This window comes from Pinus tabuliformis, chromosome 8 (genome assembly GCF_031772625.1).
Source record: "Pinus tabuliformis cultivar Carrire ecotype Pingquan chromosome 8, CPIR1, whole genome shotgun sequence".
Taxonomy (NCBI): domain Eukaryota; kingdom Viridiplantae; phylum Streptophyta; class Pinopsida; order Pinales; family Pinaceae; genus Pinus; species Pinus tabuliformis.
Genome location: NC_142294.1, coordinates 460,447,716 through 460,463,044, shown reverse-complemented (window position 1 = coordinate 460,463,044; position 15,329 = coordinate 460,447,716). Strand labels below are relative to the sequence as shown.

General features: G+C 36.2%; 1 pseudogene; it reads left to right on the top strand.

Moving 5' to 3' along the window:
* Positions 1–2,257: 2,257 nt before the first annotated feature.
* On the top strand, positions 2,258–7,109 carry LOC149236034 (two-component response regulator ORR22-like; annotated as a pseudogene).
* The last annotated feature ends 8,220 nt before the right edge of the window (positions 7,110–15,329 follow it).

Here is a 15,329-nt window from a genome sequence, read left to right as displayed (position 1 = left end):
ACATCTGCTCTAACCAGAGCACATTCTAGATCTCAGTTAGAGTGGACATGAGGGAACATCAGATCACATGATGTGCTTGGGCGTTCATCACAAAATATAGAAGCATGGGAGTGATGACAACCCAAGACTCGACGTTGATCGAAAGAATTAATTGTGCATGATGTTTCACGAAGATTAGCGGGTTGAGAATCGCTCAAGAATGGTAGCTCATTGTCTTGATGTGAACCATTTTGAAGCATAGAGGATGAATTGATTGTTTCTTCACCTTTCTTCTCCTTTGTCTATGTAATAAGACTACCTTGCACATGACCACAATTTGAGCCAGTAGTTTGAGAATCAAGAGAATGCGCACAGACGGCTAGTGAAGTGAATTGATCAAGCGAGTCATGGTACAAGGAGTCATGGCTTGTAGATGATGGAGGACAGAAGAGATGCAGGTCGGACATGAGACTTGGGTTATGAACAACGATATCCTCTTGCAGAATGGAGGAATGAGTCTTCGCCATAGGCTTTCTGGGCCATTCTGGAATTTCCTCCATTGGAGTAGGAGACGACTAAGAAGATGGGCTAGGAACATGCTGCACAAATTTCTCAGCTTTGTGACCACTACGAGGGGGCACCCTTCGCGCAGATTTCTCAGCATTGCGACCATTTCAAGGGGGCACGCTTCGCGTAGATTTCTCAGCTTTGCGGCTGCTATGAGGGGGCACCCTCTGCGCAGATATCTTAAGTTTACAATCACTGCGAGGGGGGACTATATCTCAACTTTGAAATCGTTGCACATATATCTCAAATGGTCATCTAACCAAGAAGTTATGGGTAGGTACTTCTACTTCAAAATAAGTACTTCTACTTCACTGTAATATTGAACCAAACATTATTAATATCATAGTCCTTAGAATTGTAAACTTCTATGCAATATTAGACCAAACATTATTAATATCATAGTCCTTAGAATTGTAAACTTCTATTCAAACTAAGGGCAACTACAATAATTTATCATCTAAATACTAAATTCATTATTAAAATTTTTCCAACAATTTTAAGATAACTCCTAAACATAAAACCACCAGCTTTTTCAAAGTAACATCAACTAATAACTTTTGAATATCAATTGCTTCACCAAATTCTTGACTATAATTTATCATCTAATAACCAAATCCATTACTATAATGCCTTTAGCAATTCTAACTATAATTACTTATCATATAACCACAAGTTCTTTTTCAAACCAAAATATAAAATGAAATGTAGATTGAATGTTGGCCAGAAGCAATGGTGCATTGTAAATCGAGTTGTGATATCATGCACGATTATACATTACAAGTTAGAATAGAAAAGTAAGCATGGACCGTAATTTATCATGATGAAGAGTTGAGTGACGCAAGACGTTAGATTTGGTGACACGAGAGACAGCTCTGCACCCATTAAAGAGTCGAAGGGAACAGAGATTTGGTGACACGAGACAGCAGGCACGTATACCCCCATTAATGGCAGAACCAACTGAACTGACAGTAAAGGTGCCCACTCCTTAGTGCTTCCCATTGCAGGTCCGACATCTGTTACATCCCTTATCGGCGGCCAGACATCTGTTACCTCAGGTGGCGTCCAGATAATAACTTCCACTGGCGTTCGAGATAATAACTTCCACCGCCGTCATTTCAGTGAACTGCACAGGAGTTTTAATATTACATGGTTTATGTTGCATTCACAAGGTGACATGAATAAGATATGAGCCTTACACACTTAAAAAAATCAAAATCATTGAAAGGACAAATTCCTACCCAGAATTTTACAAATCCATCTAGGAGGTTACAAATTCACAAATATTTGGAAAGATCCAAACAGAAACCTATTGAAACCTATTAGCTGGCCTCTATCAAGACAGACCTGAAGCGTGACGCTTCCCAAGGGAGCATAAACCCCACCGACGGAGAGTCTCAATCCCTGGCTCCGATGTTGCCATGCGGACACGTGAAATGTCAAAAAAATATTGCTCAGATATTTTGTCTGCGGAAGATGGTAAAAGTAGATTTTATGGTGGCCGCATGGCGAGAATTTAGAACAGGAATCGAAACTGGCGGGAGGTGGAGGCCATGTTCGTTTACGTAATATCTGCAGGCGGCTGCGTGACGTTTGTCTGCGCAGCAGTAGAAATGGTTTGACCCAAAACTCAGATGGGTTTGTTTTGCTATTTAAGGTAACTCTATAGCCACAGTCAGTTCTGGTTGTGGGTGAGTTAAAAGATGGATTTCATCTGAGCTATTCCTCGATTAGTGGCAGAGAGCATCATGTTGAACAGGCAGAGGCAATGCCTGAAGTTTTCTGTTGGAGGAGATGTTGCTCCCTCTGCTGCTCCAATGGCAGAGAATCAAAGAAGGCAGGAGAAATTATTTCCAAAAGGACTCCGTGTTCTGGTGGTGGACGACGACACTATTTCCCTCGCTGTCTTGGGGAGAATGCTCCTACAATGCGATTACAACGGTGAGTGTATTCTCTGTGTGTCTGCATTGGCGAATAATAAACACTGGACTGCACATCACTTTCGTCATGATCTGTGTATTGTCATCATGGCTAATTCTACAACCATCTTCATACAGACGGTGTACTTCCCCATCATCGTTTAAATTTTCAATGAAAGCCACCAACATTGAAACTCACAAACGCTAACAGTGGACACAAATAAATCTATAGTCTATTCTCTTATGAGTATAAAGTTTGCTTTGGCCATACTTTGTAGTGAATTTTGTTAGAAATCTAGTGAGAAAATTTATAATTGTAAAATATAATCTTTGTAATCGAAGCCACTTTACAAATTTTTGCAAACATTAAATCTATTTGTATATTAAAAGCACATTTAAACCGAAAAAGATAATAATTTTCCAAATAAGATATATAACAATCTCATCGAAAATGGTTAATCACATATATAACAATCTTTAGTGTTATTTTTTGAATTTTCCCTCTGGAAATTTGGCAGAATAATTTGAAGTGAAATTTTGATTTGTATTATTTAAACTGATTTTTCGACTGTATATATGGATTCAGCACCCTGAAAAACCTTTAGGGCACTTGGATTGTGTAAAGATTACTAATCAAAATTGTGATTTCAATAAAGTTCTATTAAATTTTAAAAAAATTAGACCCGAAAAACCCAAAAAAAACTTCCAAAAACTCACACTAAAAACAACTGGTATAACAATCTTATCCGAAATTGTTTGGTAAGGGTGTATTTAAAAAAAGTCAAAACATCCACCAAAAAAAAAAAAATAAAATAAAATAAATAGACAACTTCTCAGCCTACTGAAATCATATATACTCCAATACTTCTAAATAAATGGTTAGAGAAAGAAGAATTAAAATAGTCAGACAAAACCCCAAAAAAATAGAGAAGAAAGAGAAGAATTATCACGACCGGATAGTGCATTGATGACGTATTAAAAAAACAGAAGAATTATGATGAGCGGATAATGCATGGAAAGACGTATTGACACGTGTTTTCTTGTTGCGTTGCGTTTGGTATCAGTGACAGCATGCACAGACGTTTCCCAAGCAATTTATTTGGTAATGGAGAATAGTGACAGATTTGATATTGTGATGAGCGACGTCTACCTGCCTAGTGCAGATGGCTTCAAATTACTGGAGGCCGTCGGTATTGGCTTTGGCCTGCCCGTGATAAGTAAGTAAAGTGATTCGGTCTTAAATGAATGAATACCTTTTTAGCTATTTTGAGTTCGACAAGCAAATAGCAAACACTGTTAGCGCCGCAGTTCAGTACCCTAACTTTCTGGATTGGGTGTGCAGTGATGTCTGCAAATAGTGAAACAGATGTTGTAATGAGAAGCGTAATAGGCGGCGCCTGCAATCACTTGCTAAAGCCCATCAGAATGGAAGAGCTTCAGACCATATGGCAGCACGTCGTTCGCAGCCATGGACAACAAAGTTATCGTCATCAGCTCGAGAAAAGCCACGGAGATTTGTCAGACCACTGCAGAGTGTGGGGTGAGTCGACAGCTTCCAGGAAGCGAAAACTCGGCGGCGGTCAAGTGGTGCAAGACATTAAGAGCCTCAAGACAGGCCGCGTGCATTGGAGTGATCAACTCCATCGGAAGTTTGTGAAAGCAGTCAGTCAAACCGGAGTAGACAGTAAGCCCTGCGTGTCTGTCTTTTTAATTGCAGTAGTCTAACGAAGCTAGGCAAAGTAGTGAAAATTTGTGTTACAGCCGTTGTGTTTCACGATTTTGGGTGCTTGAATCTATTTCTATCATTAAAAAAATTCAAAAACTTTTGCCGTTATATTTTTTGAAAAAAAAATTAGCCTGTGAAGTTGTAGCCTTGAGCAACGCCTTTTTAATTCATCATAAATCAAAAATAAATTAAGGTATGTTCAGAATTTGTCGTTCTTTCTTATTAATTTAGGACACAGGTGTTTAGGAATAATTCGGAATATTCGTGGCTGAAAACGTGGTTTGATTTTTTATGGATTCATTTCGCATTTTCCATTTGTGGGCAAAATACAAAAGCACAACCAGATATAATGAGGGAGTTACAGCGTAACCAGATATAAGAAAGGCTATTTAGTGTTTAAGTATAAGATAGAATGAGGCATAACGGGACTGAATAGAAATATAATGAGATTAACTAGATAATTCAGATGTATCAGATTGTTTAGATTGATTGTGTTTTGTGTTTGCTATATGGATTATCAAATAGGCTCCAGTAGTTGTTTTGCGAGTAGCAAATCTTGTAACATAGTTTCTGCTGCAAACTCTGTTTTCAGAGCCCAAAGAATGAGGTTGACTTGAGCCAAAATGTTAAGAGTAGTCTGAACTACGCATGTAACCCATCCATGTGTATAAGAATTTTGCCCAGGATTTAGCTTTCCCTCTTCCTTATTTTAAACCGACTTATTTTGCCCAGGATTTAGCTTTCCCTCTTCCTTATTTTAAACCGACTTAGATGTCTTTGCCTTATTGTGTCCTCGGATTCCTAACGGGGGAAAGAAGATTACAATAGGACAGGGAAAATTACTATAAGATTAGGCTTTGAGCAGTTAGATTGCGGCAATGCTGAGTTCTTTTGAGCTTTTCGAATTTGGTTGATGTTGTGTTATTTTTATTTTTCTGTGCTATTTTATTATGTTTTTTGGTATTTATTTGTCATATTATTTGATTTTGATGGGAGGTTTTGAAATATTTTGAAAATGTGATGAATAGGAGTTAAGTAAAATAGCAGCAATTATTATTGATAATAAATGTCACATTGATATGTTTTTATAAAAATGGTTGATCATGTTCTAATTCAGTTAGTTTCAGTCAATTATATTCAATTTTGGTCATGGGTGAACCATATTCAATTTTGGTCATTTCCATCAAGCATGATCAAATTTATCGACCAGCTTCAACCATTTTCAATTATGGTCAACAAATCCATCCCACATATCCACCATCAACTAACACAATTTATTTGTCATTTTATTTTATTTTGATTATATATTTTGAAATATTTTAAAAATTTGATAAACAAAAGTTAAGTCTAATAGTATTGAGAACTAACTCAAATAACATCATTCATTTTGTTTTATTATCAACTAGCACAATTTATTTGTCATTTTATTTTATTTTGAATATATATTTTGAAATATTTTAAAAATTTGATAAACAAAAGTTAAGTCTAATAATATTGAGAACTAACTCAAATAGCATCATTCATTTTGTTTTATTATCAACTAGCACAATTTATTTGTCATTTTATTTTATTTTGATTATATATTTTGAAATATTTTAAAAATTTGATAAACAAAAGTTAAGTCTAATAAAATATTTTGAAAATCTAATAAACAAAAATTAAATAACTAACTTAAATTTAATAGTATTAAGCCAAAACTAACTCAAATAGCATCATTCATTATTCATTTTGATTTATTTTATTTTGATTGCTGAATTTTGAAAATGTGATAATCAAAAATTAAATAACCAACTTAATTTTACCAGTACTAAGCCAAATTTTCAAAATTTATTTTGAGTATAAATTTTTAAAAAATCAGATGAACGACAGTTAAGTCAAAGAAAGAAACAGCCAAATGAAATGAAGCTAAAGTCAAACTAAATCAAATGTACAAGAGCGCAGTGCATTATTAAAATTCATATTCTAGGGACCACAACAAAATTTACTTTGCCCCCGGGTGTTTTTGACTCTTCACCCTTAATATCTGACCCAGATGTCAGCACTTTGATTTATTAGGTGTTTATTAGGTCAGCGGGTTCAAGAGAAATGGGAGACTGTAACACGCGATAGAAAATTGCTTTCAAATTCAGCTTCTCGGATTTTGTTTTGTTATGGTTAATGTGAATTGTCTAAAATTATTTTTCCATTAAGCGATTATTTCTGTCTTTTCCAATCGCACTCCTCGACTAAGCTACTACACCCAGTACATTAAATGCTCATAAATTATTCAAATTTCTCGATGTCCAGTTAATAATTGATGAGAATTGATCATGATCATTAATTCTAACGGCACATATGTCTGTGACAGACACATAGAATCTAAAAATGATATTTCAGGTTCTTGTGATACAGATGCAGCATAGGTCTATCACAGGCACACAGAATCGAAAAATGATACTTCAGTTTCTTGTGATACAGATGCAGCTCCGAAGAAGATTCTAGAGATCATGAACATTGAAGGTCTTACACGAGAGAATATTGCAAGCCATTTGCAGGTATCCCTCCTAAGTTTATTTGCACTTCATAATAGTCAGCTTCACAATTTCAAAATATTCAGCTTCATAAAATCTAACATTTACAGAAAAGCATCTTATAGCTTGTGAATTCATTAACTAACTTTATGTTTACAGAAATACCGACTGTACTTGAAGCGTTTGGGTGGGAGTATCCCGGAACCACGCCCAGTCGCTTCGTTCCAGGCTGCTATAGATGGCAAATCCGGCGGCACCATGCAAATCCTACAGCGCGGTAAAACAAGTCCTTCATTCTCACCATTATCAATCTCATCCTCTGCTATCAAAGCATTTCCTTAGGGTTTACAATTAGTAAGAGACCTCGACTGTGCCACCCTCAAGTTACTTGAACAATTCCAAGAGCACTAATGTTCGTTTCGATAATTTTGTGGAAGAGGAGTTTCATCCTGTAAAATTCCCCCCTATTGAAGATCAGATGCCAACCCTGACTGCTGCTGCTGGCGATCTACCAGAGGAATATGTTCTGCTCGCAAACATTTTTCTCTCGTGGGTTGGGTAAAAAGGAGAAATCGCGGAACAATTCCACATGCCACAACAACCCAATGCGACCCGCCATGGATTTTATACAGCAACAGCTGGCTAATGTCAGCGTTATAAACGCTTCTGTATCCGTAGAATATGCCTGTCTCTCATCGACGACAAAATAAGGATTGTAGTAAATTATAAAATCAGTAGATGATGTATATTATATGGTGCCTGTGGGGAAGTTATAGAACAGACGACAGACTTGCTTAGCCTCAAAGAGGTCATGGAAAACATGGTGGTTCAAGTGTAACCCTGTCGACCAACATGTTCTTCCTCTTACTGCGATTTCAATTTTATATTTTATTTGGGAAAAATAAGTTGAATATATAATTGTGCCCACTGAAATTTCCCGAGCTATATTCTGAATTTCTGTAGCCTTGGCTTGACCTGCAGTGGATTAATGGGAGTGCCCACTGAAATTTCCCGAGCTATATTCTGAATTTTTTACCGTTGCTAGACCAGGGTAAGATTCCACAGTTTTCTATGTTTTTCTTTTAGAAAATTTTATGACTTAATGCATGTATCTTAACTGCCCTATCGGTAGTCCCTGCCAGGGTCTGCCACCACAACAATACAAATGCTCTCTGCAACATTCCAAATTCAATGTGTAATTTGTTACAAAAATTCACGGGTCTGCCACCACAACAATACAAACGCTCTCTGCAACATCCCAAATTCAATGTGTAATTTGTTACAAAAATTCACGGGTCTGCCACAACAACAATACAAACGCTCTCCATCTATTTAAGTCAGCTCAACACGTTGTGAAAACATGTCAGTGGACTATTTAGAGACTTCTCGTTTCGACCAGCCAATTACTTCCACGGAAAGTGGCCAGCTTTTAACATGAAAATTAGTTGTATAATCCCGTTGGGATGTCAGAAATATGTTGCCTCTTGTATTTGTATTTAGTACACGCATATTGCAACCTCTTGTTGTAGGAATTGCAGGCCGTGGGGATTAAGAGTGTGCCCAGAAAGGCTAAAGGCTAAGTGTGGGTACCCAATACATTTTAGAGTGAAAAATTAATGAGAGAGAGGTACCTTTTTTAACAGAATTTTTCCTTTTAGGTATATCTTGGGAATGTTAATGTCAATACTAGAACTAATCATAAAAGTGAAAAGTAATCCAAAAAGGTTAAAAGAAAAAAATAGTTAATTTCGCCAAAGATTTTCACCAACGCAGATGACACTTTAGTTTCTCCAAATATAATGGGATGGATGCAAAGCATTTGAACAAGGATGTTTAAGCAGCCAAAGCATACTGGAAAAAATGATGAAAATAATGTGTCTAAAGTTGTGATATAGCAAAACATACATGACCAGAAACAACTTAAAGGGGAAGTTTTGGAGTTGGCTAATAAAGATGAGCTAACTGTAGATTCAGGGCATAAGCTAAAGATGGCTGATGAAAATGGGCTAACTGCACATTCCGCTGCTTTGCCAAAGATGGTCAGAGGTGGTTTTTTTGGTTGTTCATAATCTGAACGCTTAACTTTATGGCCAAATTCAATGTGTAATTTGTTACAAAAATTCAGATTAGGGCTTGAAAATTTCCTTAGGGAACCATGAATAGGGTGCTTTAGATTTACTGAAGTTACCTTTTGATGCACAAGATTGACATCTGATAATTGATTGTTTAAACCAAGTACAACCTTGCTGCTGTCCACAGATACCAGATCTAATTTATGATAAAAATATGCAGAAAATGCAAGTTTGGAGAAAGGAAAAGCAATCCAAGAGTACCAAAGTGCAGTTAGAACAAATACTTTGGTTGTATAACTTATTGTAAGCAAGCCATAAAATGAGAGCCTCACTATCAGAATTCAAATTCATTCTCAGTACAAAACCTTCATGATCTGCGTCCCTATCCTGCTTCTGCTCCATGCATAAAACCCCACCCTAGACTGAAATACAGCCTGCAGAGAAACACCCACGAAGAATCAAAAGGTCTGATAATGTAATAGACTCTAGTTTTCTATGACCAGTAAAAATCATTGTTATTTATTAGGGAAAAAATACATATTCCCCAACAAACTACACATCAAATCACACTGCCAAAGGGCAGAGAAGTGCTACTGTCGATGACACAGGATTAGAAATATGACCAAAACGTTAGAAAAGCGTATATGTGTGTTTCAATATCTTAGTAATCCAAGGTACAGTCAAAGGTAGAGATGGATAATGGTATATGTCAAAAGACTAACAGGACATGTACAGGTGCTGCAACCTCGAGCTGAAACTCCACGAAAACTACAGAGACAACAGATGCAAGTCTAAGATCCAAGAAGCCAAGAATTGGCGCTACCAGTAAGCCCAAGAAGCCATTCCAGACTGCCTTGCCAGCACTTTATGTGGGGAGGCCATTGAAGGTTTGAGTTACCTTCATCATTGGACTTTGCGGGATTTTACACTACCCAGGCCAAAAAGCCAAATGGTCACTTAGAGTTTCGCTGATTACTCTTTTCTTACCATTCTGAAGGGGAAGGTACCAATGGACAACACTGTGGAATAAACGAACAGTACATTCCGGTTCAGGACCTTCGGCATAAATACGTGGTTATCTTAAGGCATGAAGGATAGATGGATTGTGTACTTGCCTAGCTAGTGAGAGAGAAAAGGTCTGGTCAATCCTCTAGGCTAGATGGTGGTAGAGAAGCTGGGACTGTTCTCAAACTGCCTTTCTTCCTGCTGTCTCTGCTCCCTCCGCTTGAGCTATTGGTAGGTTAGCCAAAAGAACGGATCAAACCCCGTCACAACATAACATAACCTCAGTAAGCATTAAAAATAAAATGAAAACCATTTCTCAGAAACCCAATAAATTCATCGAAGCAAAACCCTTATTCCGAAAAGGAATACAAAATGTAACCCTAAGTCTACTGACAAAACTCAAAAATCAACAGAATCATCTCAGAACAAATACATACCGAAGCCATCTTCAACAAGGTAGTTGAAGGTATGATTATCGCAATTGTATGTGAACTTGTTGTTGCTGGCGGGAAGCTTTTGCAGGCATTGAGCAGCAATACTTGTAAAATTGCCTTTGCAGCAATACTTGTAAAATTGCCTTTGAATTCTGTGTACTCCGCAAGCACCATGGTGCCCCTCGGGACAAAACTGTATATCAGAGATTGCTACCCCATAATACCTTCAGATCTAGAGGCGCTTCGCTGATACTAACCGTAGATAACACTATAAAAACCCAACCCTCGAAAAAATTAAGAGAACTTCAGGGATTTTGTGGAGAAAACTGATGAAACCACACCCGATTTAGTGAAGGAGGAAGAGGCCTTTTAGAAGGGAAGAAATCGCGCGTAAACCTGTTATGAGAAAGGAGGCAAGGAGTAGCATTAGAATGCTCAAACAATGAAAATATATGAAAAAGGGGAAAACAAAATTTTATAAACAATTTAATATATAATATAAATGTAAGTTTCAATTATTTATAATAACAAGTTCGCTTACATTCATTTTGACAGATGTTGTCTTGTTGCTCCTACGCTCAGCTTGTACTTCAGCGAATGGCCTCCCACTTCCTGAACTTCGAAAATGAGAAGCGAAGACGTGTGGAAGGTGACCCTAAACACATTGATAGATGCTTGTCTAAAGCCACACCCTTGAAGCCTCAGTGCTCGCAACGAAGGTGTCGTCTGCTGCACCAGCCACCCCCTTGGAGGCTCAGTACACGCCACGAAGGTGTCATCAGCTGCAGCAATGTCAAAATAAAACCAGATGGGAGCGGCATATGCTTCTGAAACCTCCTTTACCATTGGAAGAAACGTTAAAGAGTTCAGGGAGCTTAAGAAACTGATGAAAATGCCGAGAACAAGAAATCAAAATAGTAGGGTTTATCGAGAACCCTCTGAGTTTCTTTCAGTCATAAGAATCTTGCTCTGATGAAGCCGTAGCCCAAAGATGGTAAGCCTCTCTCTTCAGGTCGCAAGGTCGAAGCAGCAAGCAGGGCCAGGTCCGTTTCATTTCATCTCCCAGCCCGGGTTTTTTCGAGCCATCCTAGCCAAGTTCCGAAGCTGGAAATCTAGCCAGCAGCGGCAGCAGCCCTGCGTTCATTATCTAGCGTACAAGCGATGTTGTTTCAGTCATGCGCCTCCAGTTACTGGCTGCTATGGACTTCAAACATATATATGTGCTATAGCTAGTGGGACTGCTTATTTGACTGGATAAAGAAAAACCTGGTAAGCTTCTAGCTCTAGGTCTTATATATACTCTGAATATAGGGGATATGCAAGTGGGTCTGCTCGAATAGAGACTGGGTCTCCATCTAGGGAACGATAAAGGGAAACATACTTATGTAGCACTTAGTACGATGAATAACAGGCAAACAGGACTATTCGTAGGTTATCAAGGCAGAAGAGCATTATTTATACCTGATGGACTTCTGGTCTTTCCCCTGTATTCTATGTATATCCTCTGTATAGTTAATTGGAAGTTAGGTATTCTAGGAATGAATCAACTGTATCGACTCATCATGCTGCTGGTACTGTATAAGCTTCTTATTGTGCTTGTGCTCCTTCAACAAAACCGACTCAGGTAGAGTATTCCTTTAAACTCTATTGGCATTTCAAAGTTCCAATCATAAATATCTAGACCTCTACGTTTAAATAAACTGCATTGTGCAGAAGCTTTGGCTTTGTCTTTTCTCTCTCTCTTTGTGATCGATTCAGTTTTTACTGAACACCCTTGGAGGTCTATTATCTTAAACCCTCACGCTATTCATTCCTCAGTGCAGCCTGACCTTCATCAGAAAAACGAAGAACATAGTTTCTTTCAAGATGCATACGTGAGAAGGGGCTCGAAAATGAAGAAGGAGCGATTATCAGTCGCTTCATCAGAGAATAAATCCGCTGCCACCGAGTTCAAAGTGTTCGTACAAGACAGCCCTGGTCATAACCGAGCCCACAAAATCAAGGGGCCTGAAACGCTGGCCAGCAACGACAATGGAGCTCAAATATTTTCACGGCATCGCAAGAAGTCAGTGAATAAAAGTGCACCAGCAAAGAAGAAGGACATTGCAGTGATGGCATTTACTCCATCATCATCCGGCCATAGCCCAGGGATAGGCCACGATAATCCCCCTGACCCAAGACTCTAGAACTAGCTAGCAAGATCTATATGTATTGCTTGTTTCTCAAAATTATAGTTAATAGAACTTCAATGCATTAGGACACTTGGAAGAAGCCGTGGCAGTTGTAGAAGAAGTCGTGGCAGCCGTGTACATGCAGCGACAGCGGTGCCAAACTGCCTATCCTAACTTTTAAGAAAAGTACATAGGCGAGTCCAAACTCTTTAGCCTAAGTTTTCAGAAAAGTATACCGTGCAGCCGGCAATAAGAGGTCGAAACACAAACTTTGGATAAAAGTCTATTGGGCGGATCATTTTATTTAAAACATTGGCTTAAACCTGACATGTACGGGAAATATTATTTGGTCAAAGCTAATTAATCGCTGGTCAACGATCGATCGATCGCTATAGTCCCTGCTATGCCGGAGGCAGGGACTAATAACACATACCTAACAAATTTATTTTTTATTAAAATTTTATTATCTATCTTTTATTGTTAAAATTTTATTATCTAACTTAAAAGCTTAGTAAGCAAATTTCTCAAATTACAAAAGCAAATTTCTTAAAGTACAAATTTTTTAGAGTGCAAAATACAATATGTTATTTTTCATTGTTTAAATTGTAATTTTTAATGCTAAATAGAATATATATATATATATATATATATATATATATATATATATATATATATGACCAAATAAACATTCTAGTTTACTTCTATTTTTTTATTATCTCTAATATTATTTTTCTATTTAAAAAATAATGTTTAATTTTTAATTTTATTTTAAAGGTCACAGATGAAGTATTAGATAATTAAGATAATTATTCTATTCATAAAAATTAAATAGTTGATGAATTTTAATAAACATTAATTCATGATAAATATCAAAATACTTTATAATATTAAATAGGTTATAATTTTATTTCATTAAAAAAAATTAAATTTCATTACTTATTACAACAAGTATCCATTACCAATATTGGCGGTACATCATAGTGCATTCACTCACTACTACATAATGGGGGTTTAAAATAATATTCGTCTAATGTTGATGTAGTGACATCTTCCTCCATAAATGTTCCATCTCCCTAGTCATTATTAATAATGACTAGGTTATGTAATATGTCACTTTAAAAGGTAATTCAAGGTTAAGTTGGAAGAAACTTCAATTCTATGTAAAAACATGTATATGACACATTCATTGTGCAGTAAAATAGGTCTTAATAATTTACAATATAAAGTAGTGAATTTACATTATCTTACATGTATTTTTATGGGAATGTAATTTCTCAATACCTCTTGGTGTATAATATAGGTTAGGGAGTCTCATAAAATACACAAAAGTATATATGATAGTTTTATCATTGTAAAGTGGTGAAGCATTCGTGGTATTGTGAGATTGAATACTTCTCAAAATGGTAATTTACCACCTAAATACCATGTGCCCTCTTCTTTCTTTTGACTAAATGTTGTTATTATGGTTATAGGAGGTTAGATTAGTAAAGGTCTGATTTGTTTATACTATTATGTGCTTTTGTATATTTTCAATACTCGAGCACATCATGCCTAAAAAATAAATAATGAATTGAAAAAATTTCATTGCCATAGAGGAAATTACGATTATAAAATTTTGGAAACCATACAGATATAGTCAAGGTTTTACCACTAGGTATAACTAAAGATGTTAGGCCAATGAGATTGGTAAAAATATAATGTACATGCAAAGGAATTTATGGATAGAACTAAAATTATTGATGAATTGTGTTGTGAATACTAATTTATTTGATCAAACTAATAATCAAAACAAAATAATAAGTAGAAGAGAATAATTAAAATAATGCATTGGACTTTGCTTTAAAGGAGGATAAAGAATGCTAACATGGATTTGAGGCTACAAAACCTCAAAACATTGAGAATGAGAATCCTTTGATTATTCAACATGTAATTTATGTAGATCAATAAATTTTATAACTTGCACAAATAAAGTGGTCATCTAACTAAAAAGTTGTAAGTACGTACTTCAATAAATTTTATAACTTGCACAAATAAAGTGGTCATCTAACTAAAAAGTTGTAAGTAGCTACTTTAATAAATTTTATAACTTGCACAAATAAAGTGGTCATCTAACCAAAAAGTTGTAAGTAGCTACTTCAATAAATTTTATAACTTGCACAAATAAAATGGTCATCTAACCAAAAAGTTGTAAGTAGGTATTTCTACTTCAAAGTAAATACTTCTACTTCAATGTAATATTTGACCACGCATTATTAATATCATATTTATTAGAATTGTAAACTTCTATTTAGATTGAGAGTAAGAACAATAATTTATCATCTAAATACTAAATTCATTATTAAAATTTTTCCGGCAATTTTAAAATAACTTTTAGCATAAAACCACATGTTTTTTCTAACTAACATGAACTAACAACAATAGCTCCTTTGAATATCAATTCCTTCACCAAATTCTAATGCCTTTAGCAATTCTAACTATAAATACTTAGCATATAACCACGAGTTTTTCTTCAAACCAACATCAACTGATAACCATATCTCCTTTGAATACCAATTGAATCATCAAATTCTTCATAACAATGCAAATGAGAAAGTAACACCATGTAAGGGGAAATGAGATGGTGCCACCATATAGATTAGATGTTAGGTATAACATGAAATGTAAATTGAATGTTGGCGAGAAGAAATGGTGCATTGTAAATCGTGTTCTGATCTCATGCACAATTATACATTACAAGTTAGAATATAAAAGGAATCACGGACCATGATTTATCATGCATGAAGAGTTGAGTGATGAAAGACGTAAGATAGGGGTGCTCTATCCATACGTAAGCTTAAACTAAAAGATGTACAGAATGGGCAACAAATAAATCCTATGCTATTGGGTCATTAATGCTATACAATATCTTTTCTTATGCAACACCATCACCATCTCATGGAGTATGGGATC